At 43.7% G+C, this 15,077-nt stretch overlaps 1 long non-coding RNA gene across 1 annotated transcript in view; it reads right to left on the reverse strand.

Moving 5' to 3' along the window:
- Nucleotides 1-14,331, reverse strand: part of LOC138569834 (uncharacterized) — a 29,714-nt gene extending 15,383 nt beyond the window's left edge. The window contains exons 1-2 of the long non-coding RNA XR_011303342.1: nt 14,189-14,331; nt 9,164-9,238 (exon numbers count right to left, since the gene is read on the reverse strand). This is a non-coding gene — a long non-coding RNA (uncharacterized lncRNA). The remainder of the gene's footprint in view (nt 1-9,163; nt 9,239-14,188) is intronic.
- Between the last annotated feature and the right edge of the window lie 746 nt (nt 14,332-15,077).

Consider the following 15,077-nt stretch of genomic DNA (forward strand, 5'->3'; position numbering starts at 1 on the left):
GAGGTGAGCCTTGCGACCAGTCAGCAAAAGCTGAACAGAGTTAGGGGAAAGATGGAGGAGGGAGGCTGGAGAAAAAGAGAGAGGGTTATCAAGGGTGAGGGATAGAGAAAGAGGAAGAGAAGAGGCTGAAACAGGCCATAGCGCTGGTGAGGGGGGGGATAAATCACAGACATGGTTTGCATTTCAGGCCAATGTGGCCTGGAACCCACCTAGAGGTAGAGGAGAGTCTTCACTGAAAAGGGGGATGGGTGAGTGGCAGAGTGGTCACAGGCAATCGTCAACTTTAAAAGGCAGGACAGCTTTAAAAGGAAGGTAGTTATAGGAAAGTAAGTGTCATACTTGGGTCAAGTTGGCCTCTGAAAGGTCTGTGGACCTGGGGCACAGTTAGACCCTTTCAAGACCCGAGACTGAGCGTGACTAGCTTGACCTCTTACCGAGTCTTACACAGCCTTTCAGATAGGAGCTTCAAAGCTCAAGGTTCCTCACACCTACCTGCCTTACAGAAAGGAGAGCTACTCTAACAAGCTAGGGGGGTTGGAAAGAGTCAGCCCCGACTCTAGGGTTGGTACAAGGAAGGTGAATCGTAATGCCAATGACCTTGCCTGTTGATTAAGTATGCAGTCAGTGTATCAGAAGAACAGTGAATAGCAGCGTCCTAGGTGTATGCCGCGTGTCCACTACGTGAACGCCTGTGTTCAACACTGGCTTGTTCAATTTAATTACCCTCGCCTGTGCTTTTCGTGATATACGGGTAAAGACATGAAAATGCAACATCCTAATGTTGTGTTGGGGCTGGAATTGGCCTCTGTAATACCGTCAGTTGATGATTAACCTCCATGATTCCTGCATAACACATTGAACATTTCAGCACCTTATGAAAACACCCTCTTGCACAAAACGTGCTTCGACTCCAACATCTTCATAGAGATTAACAACAACCTCATAGAGGGTTAAAAAATTAATATTTAACCTGTACGGTATGGGGAGACACTTTAAAATGTACCCGACCGGGCCAACCCGTAGTCATGCAAACAGATACTTGCATGAAGAAAGCAATCGAGCAGTGACCGTTTAGCTGTATGCATCCACACAAACTTAAATGCGTTACTTAACAATAAACTAGAATTGCAACACATGTCATTGCATCCCCACATAAACATACTGCATGTTACTGAAAACCACTTACATATACAGCCTTTGAAATGGCCACAATGAAAATCTAAATACCTAAACCTACTTCTATCTAAATCTAAATGTAAATGCCACAAAATAATGTCTTTCTTTGAGAAAGCTGAAATGCAGCTGATCTGTTAACCATGGCCCGGGTGGGATGGTTGCCTTGCACACGGCACATAGAAAATCGATTAACCTGCACTCCTGGCACACGAGGCAGCAGTACGTCTCCAGACTTATGTTCAATATTTATGCGGTACACATCACTAAAGGCTGAATTATCCCTTTGGTCCCTCATGGAACATTCAGTTACAGACAGGAAAGAGCTGCTCGCGCTGAGCATGTAGTGACTGGTTCATTTTCACTTACCAAGTAACAGCAAGTAAGGCCATACCCATACACACAGGTCCGCTCTGTTTCTTCTATCTCAGGATTCTCGCTCAGCTAGGCCAACGGCAACCACACCCTGGTTCACAGGGCCAATGCTGTTAATCTGCACTGTTTATTTGTACATGTTTCAAACGTTCATTCATCAGCAAATGTGGTGCAGTGGTGAACCTGGCGACCGCGGTGCGGTTCCAGTCCTGAGAATGGCATGAATTCAAAAATGACAGCTGATATTTTGCATTAAACACAAAGCCTTTAAAATACCCAGGGGGACAGCGTCCACCCCCTGAAAAAAGTGGGTGGACGCCGTCCACCCGCGTGTTCCCTCGACTTGAGCCCTGATTCAGAGACAGTAGCTCACTAACTACGCATGCTTACAAAGTGGCTTAGCTCATCAGTCAGATGCGCCCACGTAAAAATAATGAGCACACGATGGACAACCCATTCCGCATACAGAGAAAAATAATTATAAAGGGAACTTTGCTTAGACTCCTCAGTTCTTAATCCAGTTCTTAAAAGGCCCTAGTGGTCTGGGCAGGTAGGGTGCTTAGCATTTTAGAGTTCAAAAGGAGGGCAAATGTACACCTTCCAAAATGGCATATTGCATCATACAGGATGCCATTCGCATTGGCTTCCCCCAAAAATAAATCACTCTGTAACACTGGAAAGAATGTGAGGCTTTTTTGTGGTGCTAATCCACAGTGCACTAACACCACTATGCACAGATACACTGTGCATTACAGCATATGTTCATATGCACATACCTATACATGCTGTAAAATATATACTGCAACCAAATTAAATAATATAGGGCATTTAAAGGAATATAATTTATGAATTCAGGTTGCACGTCACGTTTTCTGCAGCAGAATTGCAGTAATATTTATGCAAGTTCTGAACTTGGAACTGTAAGCGATATTCAATCAACACTACAGCCAAGTCAATGCCTAGTCTGGAATGCTGAAGAAAACCCTTATTAATGTATTTTTATGTCTAGTTCAGTACCCTGGATGACCACCCTTGTATAACACCCCCCTCTTAGAATCCCCCTGACCCCACTGAGCCAAGAAGTAGGTTTGTTTTGCAAATTAAAAGGTTTATTTGAGAATTTAAACAATATATATATATCACACTTTATAATAAATTAATATCTGATAGTACACTTAGACATATGATGTTGATCAACAATGGGTAATCTGGCACTAGCACACTTCTTTACAATCAATGAGGAGTTAGTGTAGGATGGATAAAGTAGCAAAAATAGTTTTATGATTTCAAGGGAAAAGTAATGAGGAATAAAATGCAGTACAGAAATACTTGATATGATTTTAGCAAAAGATAAGATAATCACTTTTTCTCTGGCAATTCACCCCTCTCCCCTATGCAATGTAAGTAATGGAAGGAGATGAAAAGAGGAGTACACAGTTCTCAGGAATGCAATCAAATACAATACGAAATTCAGTTCCCCCCCAGCAAGCTTAGAGGAAACAGGTAGGAGTTTGAAACACAGGCCCAAAATGCTTTTTAAATGTGATGGCAATGGATGGGAAAATGTGCCAATGATTTTAATTCCCTCTAGAGATTCAGGGTGAGTGGGAGATGCGTGTTGGTATTAGTTCAGGCTCACTTTAGCAATGGTCTATGAGTTATTACCACGTTGCAAACTGATTTTAACAAAGGAAAGAATGGAGCTGCTATTTTGACAAGTGGAGAAATTGAGCCAAAATCGCAAATCGCTGTAAATTCACGAGTGCGTGAATCGTGATTGCGGCAGAAGTATAAGGAGTAGGTTCTAGGCTAGTTGGAAAGCTTAGATCCTAAGCTTTTAGAGGAAAGTTAAATCTCGTTCCTAGCCCAAACGGTTCCAGAGATACAGACGATTAAATAAAGGTCGTTTTTCGGATTTAAAGTAAAACTCAAAATGACAGGTGACAGCTTGCAGCTTCAGAATTGACAGGTGACAGTTGTGCAGCTTTACAAATGACAGATGACACGATTTCTAGGAGGCTGTTCTACTTAGGTTAAAATAGTTTGGATTAGATTATTTTAACTAAGAGATTGGTTCTGCACAGTTCGGCTAGGTACTCACAATATAAATTTGAACTAGGCCTCGTCAGAGATCTGGTCAACACGTCCGGCTGCGGTTCTGTCTGCTCGGCGGGTCAATCAGGCACCGGTTCTGCTCACAGCAATCTGGGTCAGCTCTGCTCTGCTGGTCTAGCCTCTCTGGATTCAGCAGCCTCTGGTTCTGGATACTGCTCTGCTTTCCGGTCCGGATCAAGTGGATTCTGGATGTAACACTGCTTTCTGGGTACTGGCAAGAGTTCTTGGCAAAAGAATTCAGACAGCTCGCCCGGCTGTGGAATGGTTTGCAAATGATTTGAGGCCTGCTGACAAATACTTTTGCTTGCAGTGGGCCTTCTTGGTTCAAAGTTCTGTAGTCTCTGTTTAGCTTGGAAGTCTAACTGTTGGATCTCTGGATGTGAAGTCGTCAGTCAGCATGCTCCGCAGCAAATAGAATTGAATCCCTCTACGTGTCCCAGCAGTCTCTTTTTATGTGTTTTGAAAATGGGTGTGTGCCTGGGCCTACCTAAGCCTGCCCCTCTCTACTTGTCATTGGCCCAATTCTCCCCTCTCCCATGATTGGGGGAAGGAAACGGATTGTCATCATGATGAGGTCTGTTTATGGGTCAGAGGATCCTCCCCTGGTCAGTTTGCCCACACATCTATATTTGATTCAAATACATCTTTCCCAGATATACAATTTGTTGAAATTACATGTGCACATTATATATTCCTTATGGTCCATGCTTGTCCGCCTCTGATCTTCCTGGGGGCTTGCATTCAAAAATGACAACATTTTGCGCTTTTTAACTGGTTTTGCAATATCAGACATTTACCCAAAATTACACACATGTGCGCAAGGAGTATGGACATTAATTGATGAAGTGTCAGATTTTTAACATGCAGACATTTGGAGTGAGACCCTATTTTCCGCTAGCAACCCCCCAGAATACACCACAGGGTCCTAACACCTCTCAAAATGTTCACAGAAAAATCACAAAAATAATGATATTACTTATATAATTCTGACAAGTCCGCACTATGAGTTATCTATATTTTTAAAATTATCCCCTGGTCAAAAAGGGGTGTGGCTTCCCACATCACAGGGTGGAATAACTGGTTTATCCACTTCCTCCAAGCTCAGCTGCTAGCAGAGGCACTGCCCCTCCCAGTTTCCCCTAAGAGGAAGCCACTTTACAACGCCCCCAATATAACATTTGCCTGAGTCAAGGGAGTTGCATTGTTCTGTTCCTTCCAGTTCCCAGGTGCTCCACCCCTAATCTAATCAGAGAGGTGACAACTCCTTTTGGCAAGGGGCAGCAGGATGCAGCTAGGCCTGGGAAGAGTGGCTGAACAGGTTTCTCCTGTCGGGGTAGTTGTCAGGCAGAATCCAGTTTCACTAAGCCAGGTTTCAGCTAAATGTCACTTTTTGTTCCCAGTTTTCTACATTCAAATCAAACTGACAATTTGTACATATACATTAAATAATTACTTCCTTCAAGTCATTTCAGAATATGGTTTTACATTCTTCCACCTCTTAGCAAGTCTTTCCTTGGTCTGGTTTTGTTTCATTTGTGCAGTTTTACACAAAAGTCTGGTGGTTTTAAAACGCCGGCTTTCTGATAGTGGTGAGTACTGGTAATGCAACCATTTTGGGATTAAGAAAATGAATTCCCCACAGTTCTGGGTTGCTTTTGGCAATCAGCATTGCCATTCCCAATGGTTTCAGGCTACTGTGTGTGTAGCCCAATGGTGGTTTTAGGCAGTGCCCTCCTGTGCTCACAACATAGGCTAAAATGGGTGGCAGCCTATTCTTCATGTTTTCCCTGTGCACTCTCTGGGGATTTCTGGCCATCATGATGTTTTCCATGCCAGTACTGCACAGTTTTATGGTAGGGCTTGTATGCATGGGTAAAAACATCCCACAGAACAGTACATTTTAAATGTAGGACATTGCTACTATTATTTTTTATGGCATAAAGAATATACATTTTGGGAAAAGTAGAGTACGCTTTGAGTGATTGAAAAACCAGCTTGCGTTGCTGTTCCCCTTTCAAAGCTGAGTGTCAAACCATCAACACTACCAATGTTTTAGTGCCAATTAACCTATAAGCATATATGAACTAAAAGTAGAGCAAAATATATCACTCACGCCAGAAGTCAACTTGGGGGGTGTCTTGCTCTGCCTACATTGCAGGTCATTAGAAAACCTGACATTTTGGTTAACAGCTAATCTTCCACACATCAATACTTGTGACACACCATGGAGACAGACGAGCTGTGCAGTTAGTTTCACTTAAGGCTTATCCATGAAAAAGAAAAATCTGTAACAGGTGGCTCACTGAGATGAAGGGTATTGTATTGCGGCAAAGAGCACACTGTGGGCAAGATTTACAAAAATGTTTTCAAAGGCACTTTCCCATTTTAAAACATTTATGTAAATCAGGCCCTATGTGCCACCCGTGATTACAAATGTCCTCGATGAATAGCATAACATAATATAACAGAACAAGTAATGATGCTTACACATTTTTGTTTCTTGGGAGAAGCACAAACCTCAACTGCACTTGCACGATCCGAATGTCACAAGGCCTAGTAGGTCAGTTTTTTTGTTCCTTCATCCCTGTCCCCAACCCCTGTCTTGTTGTGCCTTGAAACACATTGGGGCCGATTCATGGAATTATTTGGGTGTACAATCGGGGATTTCCATGCCATTCTGCTTGGAAGGGGGAGGAACACAGGAAATGGGGAAGAACATGCGAGAAAGTGGCCGTTCCGAAGGGACGACCCTCAGGCAATCCCTTGCATGGCCACAATGGCACCAAACGACACGTATTCATGCAATCACCCGTGCAGCCTCTTGGCATAGAAATGGCCACACATATCCCTCGATCTCTACACCACCCGAAGGCAGGCGCAAGTACACTTGCGTGTAGGAATCACAACACAGAGATGGGTTTGCATGACGGATATAGGGGTGCGTGTACACAACCGGATTTCCGATCTAATTTAGGGGTGCGCGTACGCAGTGTAGCGCAGTGCACGAATGGTTTATGGGGTTTGCACACATATTTTTTGAGTTTTTACAGAGCTACCTTTTTCATATGCATGTTGTCGGGGTTCCGGCAACAGTTACGGAAGACCTGCGCAGGGTCCCTGAGATGCAGGCCTGCTTGCGGGGGACCCCACGCCGTTTGAAGGGTGCATGTATTCACGCCCGGGAGCATGCAAAGGTAGCTGTTCTGGCTGTTTATGCTTTGCGTGCGGCGTGTATTTTTTATTCTGCACGCAGGTTCACGTAGTGTCCTTCTCGTTGTGCGGCCTTTGCACGATTGTGCGCACATTTCCATGAATCAGGCCCATTGTGTATAGGCGCATTATAAATCCCCAAAAAAACATTTATAAAATAAAGTGCTGCTCAAATACACTGGTGAGAGGTTGGGAGAAAAAGGAAGATGTTTCAAAGCACTGTAGATATTGCAGCTTAGTGCTGAAGCATCCCTAATGTCCTTGCATCTTTACAGAGGGCAACCTGTAAACACTGCCACCAAATATTCACCGGCATTCTTTTTCTGCTCTCATGAGTGCTCTCATGAGTGCTATGGCTGCCAGAGCCAGCATAATGCACGTTCCTGTCTATCTGGGAACAGGCCGTCTCTGGGAGCTGAAGTCTGAGTAATTGGAGACTCTAATCAGCTAAGTAATGCTTTCATGAGTGCTCGAGGTCTGCGGGACTGTAGCATTGCACAGACCACCTAGTAAATATGTGAACTGTCAAAGATAATACAAGCAAGGACATGAGTTAGGCCTGGGTGGGCCTTGGGGATTTCACTTTTTTCCGTGTGTTATTAGCGGGAAGTGAAACTGTTTTGCTTCTCCCGGCTGCCCTTGCTATTGGCTCTGTCAAGCTCAACATATATAAAAAATGTTTCGGCTATAAATCTTCCCTCGGCTCCATGATTCTTTTCAAAATAATCTACTGATACGCCTAAATAAACGGCAACTGAGAAATACCTCAGCTTTGCGTCGGCTGAGGTGAGAGGTGCGCGCGATTACAAATGGCGACAGCGCGGAATGAGCCCGGAGGCAGCTGTAGATCAATACACGCGAACGCGGCAGTACATCACATCGTGGTTCTTGCAAGCGACGCTCCCCTCTGTCAATAATTTAAAAATAAATCAAAAAAAGTTTTCAGACAGCGTCTTGGAAGATTGTTTAATATTTGGATATTGATGTTATCGCTCTTTTATTTTAAATTGTAATACAGCAAATCATGCCTAATGACACTGGAGGATGGGAGGAACGGGGACCGTGCAGTGCTCAAGGCGCTGCCAGTGCTTAAAGTGGGATGAAAAGTCTGGAGTCTGCTGAGGCACATTTAGAGACTATTTGGGGAATGGCCTAAAATGCACAATTAACGATCCTTTTTCAGATGTGTTGCATATGGTACCAATAGGGATGATAAACCCATGTTTTAGTTTGCTTCCTGAATACAAATATTTGGGGAATTACCCAAAATGCGCCATTAAAAACCGTTCCAGATGTGTGGCGTATGGAACTCAGGGAGAGGCCTTTCCAAAAGCATTTATTTTTTTAAAAGGAGACCCATGTGATCGTCCTTGCTATCCTAGGATCTCCCTCATTGGTGGTTCAGCAACATTGGGAGGGTGTTGCTCACTAGGATATTAGACTGGGTAAAGGAGAGGAAATCTCTTTTGCATTTCCAATATGGTTTTTGCAAAGGGGGGCTTGCGGGAGGGGGGGTGTGTGGACCGAGTACTTAATCCCACACTGATCCTCGACAAGTATGTAAACGGGTATCACTCAGGGATATACTTAGGTTTCATGGACCTGTCCGCTGTATTTTATTGCATTAACCCTGATGAACTTTGGCTTTCTCTGAATGATGCTGGAATGCAGTGGTGGCTGGAGAGCTTTTTTTTAAAGTGGTGGTGCGCTAATGTATGCTTGATGAAGGCGGTAGTCAGCGAGCGAAGCAAGCAAGCCCAACTCACGCGGTGGGGTGGGGGGGTTTGGGTGGGTTCTCCCGCCAGGAGACATTTATTTTAAATGAGGAGTGGGCATGGTTCATTTCCCAGCACAATATTCATAACAAGTTGTAGAAAAATATATAGAATACAAGCAGTTCTCAGAGAACCCACACAATTTTCTACTACCAGAGATTCCAGGTTACCGACAGTACACAGGGCCATTTTGCACAGAAAGTCATGTATGTGCCCATACCCTACAAGTGCACACATGTGCTTCCATCATTAAGGCAAGTGCTGGGAAAAATGTTCTACTGCCATCCCATAAAAATGTTCCTACTTATATAATTTTCCTGCAGGAATTATACCCGTCTCAAATATTGTGGCAGGCGATTTCATAATGCGCATGAATCTTCCTGGGTTTGGTAGTTAAACAGAGAATCAGAATGTGCTTAAATACTCAGTGAGTTGCTAATTGGATATGTAATGTGCCCAACAAACATCAATTTCGCCCCCTTGTGCCAAAGCATTACCATCCACTTATGTCTTACCTTGAGTTGATTCAATTCTGTTAAGGGCATCAAGTATGCCCAGATGTAAACAGGGATTCATTCAAGTGCAGCGCTCTGTGGAGCCAAATACAGAAGAACATTAATGTGTATATAACGGAAACAACTTCAAACAAGCAAAAAGCCTATTGGCATTCAGAGCAGTCCTATTGCTACTCCTATATAAGAATTTGCAGAGTTGATGATGTCACATACGTATAGTTGTTTGTCACTAGGAGCCAAATATAATTGTTAGTAGCAGTTCTGGTTAAGGCCAACATGCCTTTCTAGACTACAATGAAGAGCTAAGTGGCTCTGAGCAATTTAAAACCCAGATACTTGGTTCCATTGAAGTGGACATTCAGAAAGCAGGTCATTTCAATGCCTTGTGCAATAGGTTTTCTGTCAGTATGCAACTGCGTCTGTAATCAACAAATGAGCCAAGTGCAGCCGCTGTGTTTGCCTTGTAAGGACCGGAGATCTAGGGTTGCCAACTTTACAAAACGGTTTCGCAGGACACTTTAGACACAGTAGCTTATTAGGAGCGGCCTGCAGTGTATGTGTATGCTTCCATACGGTATCATTAGCGCCCCATATATATCAGCTTTTTATGGCAACATTAGGGGCAGATGGCATTTTAAAAAATGCACATAGCAAAATGAAAAAAAAAACTATTGGACCAGAGGAACCGACAAAGCACTTTGGGCCTTATTTCATGTTGGGCAGTAAACATAAAACAAGTAGCATTTATGAGTTATTTACCCCTTGTGGTTTTCTAAAAATTCCATATGCGGTAAATACTGCATACAAAAAGATACTGTGAGTTAAAATACCTAATAAAACACTTCCAATGTTTACCTCCACCCAATAGATGGAGGTCAAAAATGTAAAAACATCCCAGATCTAAGCACTGGAAGTAGACAGGACTCTTGGGGGTTAGTTTCATTTACCCCCACTAATGGAAGCTTGAACCTAGTGGCCCTTGTACTCCCCTCCCTGCTTCACACCCACAGGTTAGGATCCAGTAGCACTCACGCAGACATACTTATTGCTCCAGGGAGCACACATATCTGCTCTTCTGTAAGAAACACCTTCACATTCACACAGGAATCCTGCAAAGAAAGCAGACCTTTTGTTAGCACCTGTACCCACTCTGAAATTACAGGCAGAACCTATAGTGAATCCTATACCCAAACAGTACAGGCTGCCAATGTGTATGTCCAACAAGTTACAGAGTCTTAAATGCCCACAGAGGAGAGTCTTGCAAGTTCAGACTTCAGCGTACTGAGCCCCAGAGGCTCACAGTTCACAGCCTTGCACAAACAGTGACTGAGTTCAGAGCCTAATGTGCATTTAATGTATTATATTGCATTGTTTATTTATATAACGCCTATCCACACAATGGTGTTTCAAAGTGCTCAAGGAGGGTTGGGAGCAATGGGAAAGAAACAACATTCATTCAGAGCCCTTGAAATTCTGAGATGATAATAGTCTGCACAGGCAGAGTAAGTGCGTAGAACACATTAAACAGTTGAGACACAGCAAATAGGCCTGACAGCGATTCAGCAGTTTTACCAGTGCAAATTATGGGGAGAGGACTGGGGAGAAAAGAACAGACAGGTGATCTTCAGGCAGGTGTTTCATGAGGGGTTTTTCTCAATCCTAAAGGCCATAATAACAATAGGTGTTAAACTGTAACTCAACAATACAAAATGTAGCACTCTCTAAAAGAATGAGTGACCCTGGCGATGATTGCCATACTTGTCTACAAGTTGCACACAGATCTCTGAAGCAAGTGCTTAACCTGCTGAGCTATGAGAAACTTCTATACAAAAGGAAAGCTGATCCCCCAGTGCATGCTGCAACCAAATCTGTGGGAACAAGAACTACATGGATGAGGAATACACCACAGTGACCCGTGACTCACGGGCGACCCTACACTGCTCAAGATGCTTTTGGCTGGAGATTACTCTGTTGTGTTCCTCATCCATTTAGTTAATTTTCATGAGTAGTCAGAGGTTCACTCATCAGCAGGCCCGGCTAAACATGTGTGGAGGCCCATTTCAACATGATGGTGGTTGCCCCCTTACTTAGAGTGGAAAGCAGTCTGAGACACCCCTGGAGGGCAGACATTATAAAGGAGATAATCTATTTAATACAGAGAAGGTTAAATGGCTGCCAATTATCACAATACGGTGAGCCAGCAGGCAGCTCATGAAACACGATGTGTGTTTCATCTGCTCCCTGCACTCCCGCTTTCTTGTGATAATTGACAGCTATTTAATCTTCTCTTTGTTAACTTATGCAGCAGTGAATGAAGAATTCATAACTATTCAGTCATTGAATGGCTGCTGAATAGTTATGAATCCTTCTTTCACTGCAGCTATCTCCTCAGCACAGACACGGAACAAAGAACTTTGTTATTTGTGACATGGATGTGCAAAGCAGCCTGCACTCTGGTAGGGCTGTCTGTAAGCAGCTCCTCACTGTCTCTGCCCATGAATACTGTTCTGGGTGCATTTCAATGCAGTGCCCAGGTCAGTGAGAGAAGGGTGCATAATGCTGTATGCTTTATGAAATAATGACTTTGGACCTCATTACAACCCAGGCGTTAAGGGTTTAACGGCGCAGTCGGCGCCGTTAACCCTTAACGCCTGATTACCATTTTAACGCCTTCTTTTAGCAGCCGTTAAAATGCAAGGCGCTAACCCGCCTTGGTGCTAATTACGGCACCGTAATTTACGGTGCCGTAATTAGCGCCTTCCCCACTCCCATTATGCCCTATGGGGCAAAAATGGGAATGGGGAAGGGTAAATGGGGAATGGGGATTTACCGCCCCACTCACCTTGGAATGGGGCGGTAAATCCGCCATCCACCATGGTGTAAACGGAGTTTACACCATGGTGGTAAAGTAGGGAACTTACCGCCTGGGTTGTGATGAGGCCCTTTGGTTTTAAAACCCAAGGGGGATTTGTTAGGCTCACAATAATCTGCATGATGATATGGGGAGAATAAAACTAAAACCATACTCTTATTGTTCAACATTTGTCCATGTTGACGTATACAGTGTATAATTAGTTTACTATGAAAGGCTAGTTCATGTGCTTTGCTTCCAAGGAATTATAATAAATAAAGTATTATTTAAGCACATGAAATGCAAAGCAAAACCTTAATAAATATGTATGTCAACTAAACCTGGGAAGATGTACTTAGTTGCTTAAATTGCCCACATCCCAGTTTGACCATTTGCCCAAATGTGTGATACTGGGCAAATTATTTAATCACACTGTGTCTCATCTGCAGCTCCATAAGGGATTCACTTCATAGCTTGTGCTTGAATGCTGCATGATATATTAACATAAGCTATGAAGTGAATATTATGCTACTATAGATTATTTTTTAACGCATAATGGTGATTATAGCGTTGCGTGATATATATTATTAGTGCAATTCCGTTGTGCACCACAAAGTTATTTGCCACTTGACTTATTTCTGGCAACTTATTCTAATGTCTCTTCCATGTTGCCTCCAACCCATTCTAAGGAGCATCAACAGGTTTGCATGTATTCTGCCCCACAGAGTCTGGACACAGCTCTAATAGATACGTTTTCTGCATCTGTAAAAAAAAGAATTGTATATGTTAAATGTTGCAAGCAGTTAACTCTCTACTTTAAGTCTGAAAACACCCACTTCTTGCAGATCCTTAAGGTCCTATAAAGTGTGAAATTGGCAGATGGCGTGCAATGAAAGGCTCAATATCATAGCATAACAGGACATAGCAGAGGCCTGTACTCTGGACAGCCCAAGCAACTTGAGCGGCAGGGATGAACAGGGGCGAAAATGTAATGTTGGTTCTACCACAGTTAGTCTGGTATACTAGAATCTCTGCTGCACTGACTGGCTCGTGAGTCTGTCTGTCTGTCAAATCAAGCGATACAAGACAAGCGGATTGTCAGTGCAGCAATAATGCAATTCTATGCGTCAGTATTGAAGACACAAGCAGAGGAGCACCGGGGTACATCAATTTGTCCCTACACTTATTAAAACTGTTGTATTGTAAGGGTATAAACGTAATCACTTATAAGCACTTATAAGCACTCCAATTTTTGCAGTTGAAGTCACAGTGAGATTACATTATTTGCCCGGGATCACACACTTAAACAGCGAAGCAGGGATTTTAACCCATTCTCCAATTTGGGCACACCCACCTTCTTCCACGCTTTACTTGGAACAAATATGTAGGTTTTCGGTGTCAAGGCCTACAATAATCCTTTCCTATAGAGTTTACTTGCAAAATACACAAATTGCATAGTAAAGCATCACAACAACATATACATCCTCATAGTAGCATGTGGAGCCAAAATAATATCAGTCTACCTTTATTTTCCACATCCTGAATGGAAAACTATAAGATGCAAAAGGCAAAATATCTATTTACCCACTTTAATTTCAGCGCTTTAAGACACACAATAAAAGAAGTTGTGTAATAAACTCACTTAGGTTTGGAGATTCGTCACAAACCTCCAGCCTGGTGTTATGTATGGTTTTAAGAACATTCAACTAAGGACATCAAAGCAAACTTTACTTTTTAGCATAACTAGCTATTAGATGTTATGTGTGTAAGGGTGCATTATTGTGTTGCTCGCTTTAACTGTCACAGATTTGCAAGCTGACTGGTGGTCTTTCAGTTGGAAATTCACCATTATGCATAAGAAAGGCTATGCTGCTAATGACAAAAGAAAAGTGTTGTCGAGTTCATTACGGCAATGACTGCAGAGCCAGGGACGACGCAGCCTGGGTGTCTCAGGGGGGCTGTGACTCAGGGAAACTGGCAATTCTTTCATATCAAAATGCACAATTTAATTTGCATCGCATTTTATCAGACAACTCGCCCTTCTCTTATTAAGAGGAAACACCTCGAGGGGGTTATCATAAGTTATTTTCTCTTTTCTTTGGTCGAGTGTCACTCGACCAAAAAAAAGAAAAAATGACTTAATAAGAGCTGAGAAATGAGGGAAAAAGTAATACCTGGCTGAAGTCTGACGACTGATGCTCCTCCCTCCTGGTGCATCGCCAGGCCCAGATGGGATCCTCCAGCTCCTGCAACATCTGGCACACTGTGGACTACTGAAAGAGCCCCACCTCAAATGCTGGAACTGAAACCAAACACATCCCAGGCTCTGTTTGGTTTCGTTTCCCAAAGGGGGTCCAACAACGACCCCTTTTGGGAAACGAAACCAAACAGAGCCTGGGCTCTGTTTGGTTTCGTTTCTTTCTGTAAAGTTCCAGCATGTGGATGGGGCTCAGTGACATCAGTGGCTCGTATCCCTAAACTCCCAGACTCTTAGCATAGACCCTCCTCCTCCTTCAAGGAGGAGGAGGGTCTATGCTAAGAGACTGGATCCACTCTCCACCCCGTGTCCTATCTCTTGCCCAGACTGGGCTGGGGTCTGCATGTCTGACCCCACCCAGGTCCGTTTGAGGGACAGGACAGGGGGCTGGGTGAAGAAAAGGATGCCTTGGGGGCATTCCTTTATTAATGCCCCAGGCATCCTTTTCAGCCGTGTTTATCAGCTCTCACTGCTGAGCCGGGAGGGCCTGCTGTGCGCATATGTGGCGGGGATCGCTGATTTCAGTGCTACACGCTGCACATTCACTGCAGCCCCCACCATGCACATGGGTAACAGGATTTTGCTGTTATTCGTGGACATGGTGGTGGGTGTCATTATTGGTGGGGCTCCACCCCTCCGCTCCTATGGGCCAGCGCCACTGCTGGAATGCCCCCCTCATGTTTATCTCCTTTAACTATAATGCGCAGAGGTTTATCGGCTAAAGTTCGTTTTGGCAATCAGGGAGACCATTTGTCTTAATTTCCCTTACTCATCGGGGTGAGACAGGGCTATGTGTTGGCCCTATA

Source organism: Ambystoma mexicanum, chromosome 2q, assembly GCF_040938575.1.
Source record: "Ambystoma mexicanum isolate Mex_15411 chromosome 2q, UKY_AmexF1_1, whole genome shotgun sequence".
NCBI lineage: Eukaryota > Metazoa > Chordata > Amphibia > Caudata > Ambystomatidae > Ambystoma > Ambystoma mexicanum.